Source organism: Vollenhovia emeryi, unplaced genomic scaffold (assembly GCF_000949405.1).
Source record: "Vollenhovia emeryi isolate VEMERY1.0 unplaced genomic scaffold, V.emery_V1.0 DF939145.1, whole genome shotgun sequence".
NCBI classification, from domain to species: Eukaryota; Metazoa; Arthropoda; class Insecta; order Hymenoptera; family Formicidae; genus Vollenhovia; species Vollenhovia emeryi.
The window spans coordinates 602,677-617,859 of NW_011967221.1; the positions used below are offsets into that span (position 1 = coordinate 602,677).

The 15,183-nt window shown below is 41.4% G+C and overlaps 1 protein-coding gene across 1 annotated transcript in view; it reads right to left on the reverse strand.

The window, feature by feature from the left end:
• The window catches only part of LOC105566294 (protein vein), a 462,793-nt gene that overhangs the window by 412,191 nt on the left and 35,419 nt on the right, over nucleotides 1-15,183 (reverse strand). Inside the window, exon 3 of the mRNA XM_012020192.1 lies at nucleotides 14,063-14,165. The gene's annotated coding sequence lies outside the window, so the exon portion shown is untranslated. The remainder of the gene's footprint in view (nucleotides 1-14,062; nucleotides 14,166-15,183) is intronic.

The following is a 15,183-nucleotide window of genomic DNA, read 5'->3' on the forward strand; positions in this document are numbered from 1 at the left end:
TCTCTCTCTCTCTCCCTCCCTCCCTCCCTCCCTCTCCCCCTCTCTCTCCCTCTGTCTTTGCAAAGCTCGTTAGCCAAACGGCTAATTAGATAAATATGGGAGCGGAATTCGCCCGGATCGGAATTCGAATTCCGGAACTGCGGGATCTTAATTATCCGACGCGCCAGATTCGCGGAGCGAGCAGGCCCGTCCAGAAACTCGATTTTGACGTAGCCACGGCCTTTCGGCTTTCTACGAACGTGTAATTAACGTTTGTCAATTAGCCACAGGAGAGAGGAGAAGCCTGACTGTCGTCGGAGCTCCGCGAGCGTAAATGTTTATATCAATTAGCCGGGCACGACCGGCGGTCCGATTAATCGGAGAGCTACTGTTAAAAGAGAGAGAGAAAGGAAGAACGTACTGTCCAGTAAATTTACATACCACTCGCTTTTATGCCAGTTCCTTTCACCTGCGATTAACACTTACTAATTAACTGGACACCAAGATTATCGAACTTGTTTATTCCCTGTGAACGTAATCGTACAGAGTTGTATAAAAATAATTCTTTATATAGAAGTGTATATAAAAAAGTATGATGCAGAATTTGCGAAATGTAAATTCGGGGATAGAAGAATTTTTAAGAAGATTGAATAGACGAATATATTTAATGTTTAAGACATATTTCCTAAGAATGAAGAAACCAAAGTATACTGCATAATGTATGAAGAAAGTATATACTAATATGCAACGTGTATATATAGATACCTATACATAAGCAAAATATCCTTTACTTTCTCTCTCTCTTTACTGAAATTCAGATTATTCTACGGGACACTAAAGAAGCAGCCCTCTAATTGATTTGCGCGGTGTATCGAATATGAATTTGACTGCATACACAAACACGTGGTAGGTTTTCAAGATACTCCGTAGATAAGGAATACTCGTTCTCACTATGCAAACGGCCCCGATGATGAAATAAAAAAGAGATATCTTATTAGGGATACCAGTTTTATTAACTTTCATCATCGACCCCTCCCCGGTGCGAACATCTTATTTGTATTCAATGGACAAGGCCATGCTGTCGTTATAGTCGATACGGACAACCTCGATCCGCGATAGCAAATTTGTGGGAGAGATAAAACTTGCGCCATGTTTTCGTAATCGTCGCCGCCGAGTGGCCGAACTTCGTGTTACGGGGGGAACGAGAAACTGAAACTGTAATCCGACGAAATTCCGTCGCTTATGTTGCTTTATACTGCTAATTGGAGGGCACCGGCAAGTGCAAATCCTCGCACTCGCTGAATAATAACGACGCGAGGAGATTGGCCTCGCCGAAAAAAAGAGATAGCGAAATCCGCAACAAGAAACTGACGAACTCGAATTAACGTACGAAATAAAATTTTTGTAGAAACGTAATACGTTTTTTTACAATAAGCTCGTCAGTTAGTTTTACTTGTGCTTTAAACAAGTGTACCTTTTAAAATTTAAAGTTAAGCAATTTAATTAAAGTTAACGTATGATAATATGAACATTGAATGACACGAATAAAAAAACTTTAATATTTTAATGTTTTCTGCTCTGTTTATTAAGTAAAAAATATTCTTAATTACGAAGTAGAAAAGTAAGGCTGCTTTCCTTTTAGAGAGCACAGTCGACATTTTTGACACAAATCGACACATGTCGAGTATTTCGATAGAATCTTTTTTTTTCGACAAAACCTTTTCTTAAAATCTTGTTCTTTGAGTCTTTGCCATTTCACAGTGGCAAATTGTGCTCGAGTGTGTTAACTTGTGTCAATTTGTATCTCCTAAAGGGAAAGCAGCCATAATTTAGTACAATATATCTTTTAAGAAATAATTTTATTACCGAGTTAATAGTTAATGTTATTATAAATACAACATAAATGTGTATATTATTTTTAACGAAAAAATATAAATCACAGAAGGTTTTGCAATATATATACACATGTGCAACATTTGGCCACGTCCTTTCTCAAATAATTTGCAAAGAATTGTTGCGAAATGTCCTACGAAACAAGGTTAATGCCGTCATGAGTCTTAGGAGAATCGCAAAGGGAAGATAGGCACGCTACTTGAATCTTCGTCTATGCGTTAAGTGAAACAACTGTACGGTAAAGTTCGTACGCGCGCACATACGTACCCACATACAAAGTATGCACATCGGAGCACGCGCTAAAACAAACAAGAAGCAGAGTCCTATCCCAAGACGCCCAGGGCGACGCATGCCTCTGCTCTGACTTCTTCTTCTCCTTCTTGTTCTTCTTCTTGCTCTTCTCCTCCTTAGTCTTGCTCTTCCAATGTTTTTTCTGCTTTTTCCCCGCTGTCGTGCTGCCGCGCACGGTCGGATATTATGCGAGAATTTTAAACGCCGAATATTATGAAAGTCTTTCGCGTAATCTGCCATCCCCCTGTCACCCCATCGTCCAACCCCCTCGTCGCCGCCTTTATCTTCGTCGTTAGTCCGCCGTAGCGCACCGCTCCGCCGCGGAATCCGTACGATTAATGCACCGCTACGTTTGCCTCAAGAAATCGCGTAATTAAAACGTCCGTCACTCTTGGCGTGCTGGCACGGCGCGCGGAAATATGTCTTTACGTGTTTGACTTTATTTCGCCGCGCGCGGATTAAAACGTGCCCGCGCGGATAACGCGCATCAGGTATTATTACGTCCTACGCAATCTCGACCGACGATAATGTAATAATCATTTTCAGGCAAAGCGATGATGAGTATCCATCCCCGAATTATTATCGATGGAAAAATAATTATGCGCGTATTATGCAAATAATATATTGGCACGGAGTATTTTAAATGCCATTAAAGTTGCCAAAAAGACGATACGAGAAGTAATGTAAACATGAAAATCAACCATGCGTCTCGACCGTCTTCTTCATGACCAACGACAGACCAGATCTCAAAACGGCTCGTTTAAAAGTTCCTAAAAACTTTTAAATTGGACGTAATCATATATCTTGTCTTCGCGTGGAAATGCATTCTTACATGTCCAACTTTGTTCCGCCGAAGAGCGCTCCGAGAGAACGTGCGGATTAAAACATGCCCGTCCGGATAATGCGCACCAGGTATTATTACATCCTACGCAACTTCTCTGACGATAATGTAATAATTATTTTCAGATAAAGTGATAGATATCCATCACTAGATTTTATCAAAATAATTATGCGGATATTATGCAAATAACACATTGGAAGGGTATTGTAAATGCCACTACAGTTTATCGAAAGAAAGATGTGGAAAGGAATAAAAAGAACTTGTTTAGTTATTTTGCCTGTCATTTAGAAAGTTCTCAAATTTATTTACAGAAGAAACTCTCTAAAAAAGAGCGGACGTCAACGTATTCATTTGAGTATAACTTTCATTATTATTACTTTGATGAAATCTCGTCTGTGTACCAACATAGTGCAGAATTATTTTTGCATAAAATGAAGAGACAAGCAATTGGTCCCAAATTACTGACACAATTGTTATATTAAATACTTTAACGAATGCAATTGAGAAGTTTCAATTTTTCTGAGGATTAAAATTTTTGAACTTTTTCTTTATTTGTTCGTTAAGTGTAATTTGGTTTATTTGTTAATTGTAGATTTTCCAAAAACAAAAATAATCAAAAGTTGTTGCATACGCACAGTTTTATGTTAGAGAAAAATTGCGCATTATCTCACTTCAATTTTACTTTCGTCCTTTTAAGTTTAAACCGGATCTCCATCGCGTCCTTAATTCCTGATACTTTAACCTCTTTGTAACAGCGAGTTAATTATTGCGATAATTTCTCAGTAAGCAGTTTCTATATAATCTCCAAAATTTTCAGCACTTAGATATTACATTGCAATTATACAAGGCGCGCACGGCCTAACATACTTGGAGCACGCTCGTGAGCTGTCGCTAGCGCACCGTTCAAACGGACGATGCATCACGTTAAGCGCGATAATTAATTTCCCTCATTATCGCGATATTATCCAGGTCCTGCCTCGAGCGGCGTTCCGGCCCCAGCGGTGGGCCCGTCGCGGCAATCCGGTCCTCGTGGGCACGCACATACAGGGCCGAGGACCACCTTTGCTGCCGACCGAGAAAACGGCCCGGGCGGCCTGGCCGCGCCGGGAACGCGGTGATTTCCGAGCGAGTGAAGAAATGCGACCGAATTAAAGCTCCGTTTGCTTCGGGGGGGCCACCTCGGCGGAGACCCACTCTCTTGGTGGTGGCGACCGCGAGGACGGGAACGATGCGGCGGCGGCGGTGGGGCCTGAGCGTAATTGGTTCTGCATATTTATGAACGCGCTCCTAACCGAAACGGTGAGCGCGTTCCCCTGGCCTCGTCTTCGCCGTCATCTTCGTCGTCATCATCCGCAGCCGCCGATCGCGTCACGTTCGCTCGAACACGCGAAAGCGTCTCGCGACTAAACGAACGAATATCGATGTCCGCGTCATGATCGATCAGCGTCCAAGGCAAATTCACTCGGTATCACTAATTAATAAAATGGACGCCTTCGTAACATCTAAGAAAATAGAGGAAAGTCCTCTATTATGCGATAGGATTCTAATATGAGACAGCAGGTTTTCAACACCCCAAATTCAATCACAAATCTTTTTTCGCAACGATCTAACAATCTAACAATGAATTTTCCACTAAACAGAGGTTTCGCTCTGAGGGCAACAAATTCATCGTGGAATCAACTAGTGATGTCTATTAATTTAGCTGAAACCTCATTGATGAATCGTTCATCGATTCATCTGATCCAATATTTCTTTAACAATTTAAAATAAAAATACCATTTTCTCAGCTCCGTTTACCCCGTCGTTACAGCACACGTGTTTCACGGATGTCCTGAGAAAATTCGTACGACAAATATGAGGGGGCGGTTTTCCGGGGTACGCCAGCGAACGCGAGAAAATTCTTCGGAGAAGCGGTGGCGCGTGTCGCGAATTTTCCCGCGAAACTGGGTGGCGAGAAAGTAAGAGACTGAGCAAAAGGGGGAGAGGAAGCCGCGGAGGAGACTGCGGATAGAAGGAATGAAAATCCTCCCGGGGGGCATCGAACGTTTGCGAGACACGCTTCGCACGGGCTGGTACCACCCAGGGAGATTCCCGTCCGAAACACGAAGGCGCAGCGCGGGTTACACGTCGATGAATCGCCTCGTTTACGTGCTGCAAAGCACTATGATTTAAAGCACATAGAGAGCAATCAAATATAGGTACCTATCCCCGCCGCACATGCGGAAATCGCGACCGATACTAAACGAGAGAAGTCTGAGTTGTATAATAATAATAATAATAATGTACTGAGAAAACTGTCCGGTTATATCCAATCGCATAATAACAAACGGATATATCCGATTAAATTGTATATTCGATGAAAAATGCAATCGGTTTTTCAATCAAATTTCATAGAATGTATCCATGATTTAATCGGAAAACGTAATCGGAAAAATTAAGCATCGGACACACTATTTAATTGGTTCATCCGATGAAAAATTTTCTCAGTGTAATAATAATCCGCAACGTTCGTCGATTTGTTTCGTTTAGTATCTGCACCGATCTGTCGTGCAGGTCATAAATTTCCGCCGGGAATATAAAACGATCACGGAGCACAATGTGTCCTATCGATTTTGTTGGGCGCCTTTTACGCAATTTGCACCAATTTCTGTAATTATTGTAGCGGTAATTTTATAGACTTGTAACAACGTTATTTCATAAATTGATACGTTTTTATTTCGCGAGTGGAAGAACTTTTGTTACACGTGAAATTTATACGCGTTTGCACACGGTGTTTCACATTGTACATCTGTAGTTGGAATTCTTTAATATATTATTTCTGCAAGGTTGTATTTTGTCAAAACTTATCTCTGAACGTTATTAACGAAAGATCGAGTAAAAATTTGTTAGAGGATCCCTGATTGAAAGGAAACACGATAACGCTGAGACACCCTATACACAACGTTGTTTTCACAACGATGAAGAAGACTGTAATCGGGGTTGATCGCATTAAACAAGACTATTCGGTTACGTGGAAATTTAGAAACTTTTACTCCCCCTCGCCCGGCGTATACCACCATGCTGATGCTTTGAAAATTATCGCTGGTTTATCCCGGCCGTGAGCGTGGGCGGGGCGGAACAGGCGCGCTCACAGGACGCGGAGCAAATATGGATAACCCAAATAAGCCGAAATGACATTTCGCGTACGAGACACCGGCGCGACATTAATTTACCAGCGTTAGCGGCACGCAGCGCGCGCAAAGCTCGTTTGATATTTCTTCCGATGCGGCAAGAATAATAATCCGCGGGAGGGTTGCATGTGCGCATCCACCGCGTTTCTCCGCCGTAAACGTTGCGCGCCTAGTCTTTCAGCCAGGAGAGAGGAGTGCGCGCATCGCGCCCCTATAAATCGCGTTTCCATCTCGTCGAGGAAGCTCATAAACTTAAAGCGCGCGGGCTTTCGTAAAATGTACTCAGATGTACTTTGCTCGAAATACACTCCGGCCAGATTGAGACGCGATTTACATATGCGTGAAGAGATGTTAGAATTTAAGATTTACAGACTCGACGTAGAAAAGACCGTCAATGCTATAATGTCGGTATCCTTTTTTTCTATTAAAAGGAAAATTCTACTTCTATGATCAATAAATTGTTTGCATACATGACGTCCGACAATTTCTAATAAAGGCAGAAAAGTTGAGAACATATTTTCTGTGAAAAGTGCATTTCTTTACCGGTCGTTTTCACATATCGTCAAATTTCGTAAGATTTTTAGCAAATATACGCGTGTGTGGACACGCACGAATAAGAAGAAACGACCGCAAATTTATGTCGCTCGGTTGTGCTCCGCAATAATCATAACTAAATTCTATCTATTATCTAGGTACGATAAATGATATTTAGATAAACGGTCCTATTTATCACCCTACGTATCGCGCAACACATTTTTATATTTGCGCGGAAGTATTTTATTTTATTTCGAATATAAAACTTGAAAATTTGTTAAGATTACTCCTTACATTTCTCTCTGTCCATTCCATCTTTCTCATAGGGAATTAAAAGACCGTTTCTTCAAAGAAGCCAAAGGCAAACTTAAGAGTTCTCATCTAGTTTAATGCCGTTTCGAAACGAACGTCTAAACAAACATGCAAACGTGCAAGCGATATACAAACGATCCGAAGAGAGACACATGCCAGGTCGGAGCAGAATTATCTCGATGAGATAACTGCGCTTCAAACGACGTAATTTATTTTTACTATACCAGTGGCTGTTTTCTAACTGGTTTAAGCCCAACAGAATTAACATTTAGCTCTTAAACCGGCTCTAACATTATGACATTAGCTGATTCTTCCTTGAGAATTTAAACGCTACAACATTTGTGAGGCAAAGAGGGGAAGCTCTTGAGATAATTGTACGTACATTTGTACTCCTTTTTACTAATTTATTTATAGCATAACTGCCTTACGCATTTCTTTTTATCCCAAAATATAAGTTAAATTAAATTTTGAAAAGTCTGGCGATAGCCGTTCCCTCTATAAATTTTCGCGTAAAAATGCGCTCAGGAAATCGATTACGAGTTGAACATTCAAATGAGAGTTAAGTTTGTAATTTACTTGTCACTTACTTAAAGAAATCTCCTATTTACTTCTTCACAACTAGACCGAGGGATATTCAAATCCACGGAGATTTCCTGCTCGGAGTGGGCGTGTTCCGGAAACTCGATTCGCCAACGGGAAAAAGATTTTTCCCGATGTCTCTATCATGAATTTCTCATGGAACACCGCGTCGAATATTTAGATATAGCGCGCGTCACCCTTTCCCGAGCCATTCAATTTGCTTATTGGACGTTCACAGCCGGCTCACGGCACCATAGGTAATATGTGCGCTAGTTAGTTTGAATTTACAGGACTGTAGTCATGTAGTAGCACGAAAATTTTCACGTGAAAACTCCCTGACAAATTTTATATCAACGTTAGCCATTGGCGCACCTGAGACCTGCTTTAAGACACATTTATATAGGATTACAAGATTCGAAGAGCAATTTTTTTCCTTCTTCTTCGATCCCCTAAGTAGCTCAAATGTAGCAAAAAATCGATAAATACGTCACATGCCGAATTATTCCATTATAATTGCAAAGTTTTCCATTTTATTGACATCATTAGTTATGATGTACTTACGCCCTATATTTTGTTCCCCACAATTTAAAATAATTGCACATAGAGGAAAGTCCCCTATGAGATTGGCTCCTAATCTGACATAGTGGAGTTTTTGCTAAATTAATAGACATCTTCTGTTGATTCCACCATCAACTTTTTGTTGGAGTGAAGTCGTTTAGTGGAAAATTGATTATCAGATCGTGCGATCGTTGCAAAAAAATTTGTGATTAAATTTGGACATTGAAAATCTAATCTCATAACAGAGGACTTACCTCTATTAATTGTAAGTATAATAATTTACCTAATACGTAAAACAAAGAACCAAATATATATTAGATACATTCGAGATTTACCCTCGAAAGATATGTCGCGAAGTTTGAGTTTTCCGATATTCCGTCTAAGATATACGATGGTAGATTCTCTTGAAGGAGCAACCAATGACGCGGGCAATAATTCGATCCATAACAACATTGGTTTCCTTGTTGACTAGTAAACTCAAAGGACTGCAACTAGAATCAACATTTAAAGAGCTCTCTAATAAATATACGATTGCTTTAGCAACGGAGTCGTATCCTCGAATCGTCGATTCGTCGAATTTCGATCCTCACGTGGATAAATCATGGCCCCAAACAATGTCTGTTATCCTTAAACTTTGAAAAGTGCTTCGATAGAAGAAGCACGAGGAAGGACTTTTTATAAAGAAAATTCGTTGCACTTTCTTTCCAACTTTCCAATTTTCAGCGTTTTATGGAGAAAATAGCGGTAGACGTAATGCGACGGAGCGGGCATAATGTAATGCACAAAAATATTGACTTTCTTGTTGATAGTCAAGAGCGGGACGAGTGGCACTGTCGAATTTAAGTACCTTTAAGAAAGCAAATGTAGTCCGGATGAGAGGATTCTTAATGCATCGACGAGCGACGAAGGCTGTTTCGTTATCCTAATCCGGGCTTTTTCCTGAATAAAATATAATTGTGTATTTCTTTCAAGTTATCTCTAATATCGTATGATAGACAATAATAAATTATCACGCGTCAGAAATATTTTTATTACACAATATATTTCATAAGAAACACGATAACTGTGAACTTGTGTAATAATTGAGTTTCGGCTCTTTCTCTTTCCCCTCTAAAAAGTCATATTTGTGATAGATTAAATTTTCGAAACTTTTCAGGTGCTATTAATTTTAAGAAATGAGGCGTTACTTAACAGAAGTCTCTTAGTTATACTAATTGTGCTAGTTAATTATATTAATGTATACTCGATGAATTTGACACTTGATAACTTCCGGGAAGATATTCAATTATCGCGTTGATGTGTCGCAAGATTGTTCGTTGACACACAATGCATGGGGAATCCACCGAAGAATGCCTTAAACCCAATTCCACGGCAATTGCACGCTTCGCCTCGTGAATGCAGGACTTTCACAAACACGCGCGATGCGATTTACAGACCGCTCGATCCCTTTCGTCGTCCCACCGACGCGACACGACACGCTGGAGACGAAGGGAAAAGAAGAGAGAGAGAGAGAGAAAGAGAGAGAGAGAGGGGAGGGGCAGATAGCTGCAGAGAAATGCAGTGAGCAAAATATGCCCGCGCTGGCTTAGGGTCCAATTATTACTCGAGATCCTTAAATGCGCGCGTGGTCCTTAATATGGCGAGGGCGGCCTTAATAAGGGAGAGAGAGTTTCGGCGCGCCCGAACCCCGGCGTGTATACCGGGACAAAAGCCGAAGAGTGGCGTGGCGAACGCCCCCCCCCCTCCCCGATACAGGAGGTCAAAAATGCGCTCAAAAAATTGCCGCCAATTTGAATTGCTAATAAGGACGGTGCGCGAGTCCTACCTCGGCCGGAGTTCGGCCTAACCGGTGCAAAACAATGGTCTCCGCGATGTAGCGGTATACTCTACGTCGGCACGAAACGAGCGTTCGCCGTTGACGAAGTCCATATAAGTGTTCCGTTTGGCTCCGCAGAAATGCAGTCCGAAGGGGAAAAATAAATGGCCATGGAGAGAGGAGAGGATGGGACATGTTGCTTCTCTCCCTCTTTCTCTCTTTCTTTCCCGCGACGAACGGGACGGAGCGAGAAGGGAGGGAGGTATCGGGGAAAGAGGGACAGAGACGGAGAGGGCTGATCGTGAACTCACCCTAAATAATTAGTCACTGCCACGTCCGCCGGTGAGAGAGGCCAGGAGATACAAACGGAGAAAGAAAGAGGAACGCCGCGGGTCGAGACAGAGGATCGGAAGATCCCCGAGGAAGAGAAAGGGAAAATGTCAACCCCCGTTTTAGCAGCGACCTACTCGGTCGGGGAATCCGTAGCTTGAATGCGATCAAAGTGCACCGCCTTACAACGGGTAGCTCGCCCTTTCTTCCCCGCGGGGCTTCGGAATCCCGATTCGGCTTGAACTCTTGTTATTTAAGGACGAAGCGTAAAATTACGATCCCTTAAGAGGGACTGCCAACTTGGAAATTGCCATTCCTTCGACAAGTTGCTATATCTCTTAGTATTTTCTTCAATCAGTATTGACGACTTTTCTCTTATAGCGGTGAGGGAAAAATGGTCCTTTTCTTATCTATTAATTTAAGAGCACGAAACAAGTGCGACCGGAACAAACGAAATATTGTATCTATATTAATTTTGTATACCCTTTTAATTCAATTTCACCTTCAATCTGTCTACTCTTCTCTCGACAGAGGTTTAGCGTCGTACAAAATTGTAAATAGATGAAATGAGATTCTCTCATTTAACAATCGGGCAACAGTCGCGTATCATTGAATTTCCACAATTTATCTCGAATCAGAGCTGCTCGTCCTTTTCCGGCACAAACAGTCGAGAAAAAGCGAATAAGAACAGATAGGTGCCGCTGAAGCGTGTACGGGCATTCTTGTGTCCTTGATAAGATATCCTAACCGCAGGCATGCGTCCACTGCGGATAGCAATAGTAACCGGTAACCGGCGCGAACTGCGAACCACATTCCGACGCTAAATACTACCAGCGGCGCGAGCGCGGATTCCACCGCGAGGACACGCGCTCCTAATCTGACTTCCTGTTAAACGTCAGCTCGACCTCGGTTCCGTGTCGCCGATGGATAATTCCGCGCCCGTGGCTGCTACGATAAATAACGTGTTCACGATCGAAACGGATTGATGCAGGAATGATCCTACTCTCGGTACATTCGTAATCTTATCTCATACGTGTTTCGATCTAACTTGTTTCTCGAAACACAGAGTTAAACACGATAACCTCTCTATTAAGACATAGCGGAACGAATTGATTACGCTATAATTTATCTCGATTACAGAGTTTTTAGTCGCACCAGATAGCAGGTTCCGGACTGCGTCACGCGTATCTTTCTCGATCATCTGCTTTCCTTTGACCCTCCCTTATCACCCGTCGAGAGATTGCTTGGACAATTATAGCGCTTTGTGGTTATCCACGACGTCGGGGGAGGCTCTCTCTCTCTCATCGATCGATATGTTGCAATATCGTCTCGATGACCGGTTATCTCCCTTTGAGCCTTCAACCACTTAGTTCTCCTCCCGTTATCCATCTAGCGTCCCAGCGTCCCAACGCTGGGGATATTTGGCACGCATCACGCGTATGTGCGATTGTGTTCTGTGAATATGTGATTAAGATTCGCTCGCGCGATCGGATGCTCGTCAACGAGGAATTTCATCGTTACTTAGCTGTCGCATGCGTTTATGGTCTTCATCGACGCATCAAATAACCGAGATATAGTCATGCTCGCAAATCCGTCAAAGGTACAATTTTACGATCCATTTAGTTCTCTAACACAATAGCCATCCCGCGTAATCCGACCATTTCATATCGAGAAAGTGCATCGCGTGAGATAATTAAAAGTAAAATATATTTAATTGGTGCATAAAAGTATTGTTAATATCTTGAATTCGAAAATAAAGAAGAAATTTGATTCGATATTGCGGACGTGCAGTTCTTTACATCTAAAAAGATTTCCCATCAATTTTGTAGTGCGGATTTCTTTCAATTTTCTTCAGCAACTTTTGCCATACATTATATTTCCCGTATATCATTCCATTCCATTTTCACTTTTTTATCATTTCTAAAAAGTCATTCTTGCAAAATCTCTTCGGGCCGATTTAACTAACGATCATCGACCTCGCGATATCCATCCAAGCCGATACCGATTTCACACGCGTGCGATGGGGACCAGTCTGGTCTGGATAACGACATAAACTATCTCGGCCCAGTTGCTTGGCTTCTTTCATTTTCCCTCAATCACCCCTTCCTCTTTCTTTTCTCCCCTTCCTTCTCTCTCTTTCTTCGCTCTCCTGGCAAGCACCGATCCGACAGTGATGGAGCCCGTAAATACTCGACTTGGTGGATGTTAAGCGGATAGCGGTGTTGCGCGACGTAACGCGCGCATTTGAACCCGTTTCTTACGTCATTAAATATATTACAACGTTTAAGATAATATCGCCGCGCGGTATGCTCGCAGAGAAATACCAGGACCACGGGGCAGGGGAGAGGGGTTATTTGCATTTCGTTTTGGACAGCGATAATTATACCAGGCAAAGTGGTACCTCCGGCTTGATTATTCGGTATAAAATACAATGTCGCGCCGCGGCGGTTATCGAAATAAGTATCACGCACACGTCGTTGAGATAATATATCGGCGAAGATACCGTATGTACGCGAATTAACGTTTATATCGTATGAGATGAAAAAGAATCGTTTTAATTTCGTCGATCGCGCGACCGCCGCGTTCCTCCGGTTCCTTTCCCGATCGCGCCCTTCAAATTTCTCGTCACTCTGTCGGATTCGTTATCTGAGCGCGGATTGAGATGTTGGATCGCAAAGTTCATAAAGTCTGAAAATTGTGCTTCTCGCACACGCGAGACGTACTCGTTAAACGCCCGATTAATAAGATGCAATTATCAAGGCGTGCGCAATTAATTTATTGTCTTTGTCCGAAAGTAAATCGAGCAAGTGCTGTTCTACTGATGCTGCACATATTCGAAGGATCGATCCGGAAAAAGTTGAAAATTCATTCTTAAACATCTATAACTTGTGTATATACTTTTTATTTTAAATGCGACAATGAAAATACGCTTGCACGCGTTTGCACCGAACGATAGAGTTAATTTTTTCGTCATATTACACATTATTATGTAGTGAAAAGTTCTCTATTATGAGATAGGATTCTATAATAATATGAGATAATAGGTTTCCAACGTCCAAATTCAATCACAAATCTTTTTTCGCAACGATCGCACGATCCGACAATGAAATCAATTTCCCACTAAACATACTTCACTCCAAGGGCAAAAAATTCATGGTGGAATCAACAGATGATGTCTATTAATTTATCAGAAACTCCGCTATCTCAAATTAGGAGCCTATCTCATAATACGGGACTTTTCTCTAATAATATAATGAAGTAAATGGAGTGTGGTGATGGCAATGCCATTTCTGGATTAAAATATGTTTTTTTCATATAGAATTAATATTTATAGAATTAATATCTTGTAAAGGATTGTTAAGAAAAATGTTATATACGTGCATGTATAATACATGTGTACGTATAATCACCATTTGCAATATGACAGTCGTGGCGGTAATCGAGATTCTGCTACACTAATGCTGGGATATTCCTGGAAAGCTAATCTAACGCGACAGTTCGCTACGCTTATTGATGATATCGCCGTAGACGCGCGTCGGACGTAACAGGTATGGTTAACGTGTCGTACACGCTTCAAGTGGCAGCTGCACGCGAGAAACGTCCGTCCGACACGCGCGCGAGTGCGTGCGAAGTGCGTGTATATCGCGTGGAAGAAAGAGATTCACGCGTTCGACGAAGAAAGAAAGGCGTATCGAACTGGATTGCAGGCGCGGGCGCGAGCGAGAGGAAATGATGATGGTTGTCTGCGCGAGGGCTTACCTGCTTGGAGTGATCTCCTTTCGCCGTTTTGCGAAGTGCAGGGACGCATTCGGGAATCCGCGATCGATCTCCAGCATCCGGCACGTTTTCCTCGGACTTGAATCTGAAAAAATATAACATCGGTTTACTTCTTAAAATTGGAGGTACATTTAAAAAAATAGAAAATATGCGTCTGTACACGGAAAAAATTATGTATCAACAAGATCGGTGTAATTGAAATAAAATTGTTGAAACAACATCAGTATTAATGAATGAGAAATATCAGATGTTTGTCTTAATAATCTCAATATTTAGTTCAATGCTTAAAATTGCAATCCACAGCAAATACAATTGAGTGAATTATTTATGTTTGTGGCAGCCCATGACGTTAATTCAAGCAACTTCATTTTTTTAGTCCAACAGCTTTTTCTTCGTGTACGTAAAGAGATTAAAATAAAAATACTACACTAAAAATAGCCAATTCATTTTTAGTTCGAAAGAAAGTGGCATAGAACGATAACCAGAAATCAATACAAAGTTAAATTGACAATAGTAAATATTGTAAATCAGGTAACTCCAAGAATAAAATATCGCGCTCTAAACGGTATAGAGATATGCTTGCGCGTTATGTGAAATAATATGAAATTTATTCTTGTACAAAACAGTAGCAAGGATAACGAATAAGCTGTAAATAAGTCTCATTTGTCCATTCTGTTGTTAGCTCATTGAATAGCATTTTTCCCTTGGAACGCTTAACGAGAATCAAACTCTCCGACGGAGATTTATGAGGAACAAAATGAAATGCGGCAGCAACGATACTCGCGGATCGTATCGAAGTCTGAATAAACGACCTAAGGGTACCTTCATGTCTTCATTGACTGCTGAAAATAGAGAAGCGTGTACTACTTCAATTATTACTTGTTGCTTATCTTACTTTTCAACATTTTTAATTCTCAAACTTACACATCTAATAACTTTCATTTTAGTGACTCTTGAAAAATTATACCTATACAAATACGTTAAATTTCCCCAAGATTATATCAATTACAATACAAATCGTCTGAAAAACGATTGTACACTGTACAGTGATGGACAGAATGGTTGCGTCACATTTTTTAAAATGAGTTTAGGAACTCGAGAAA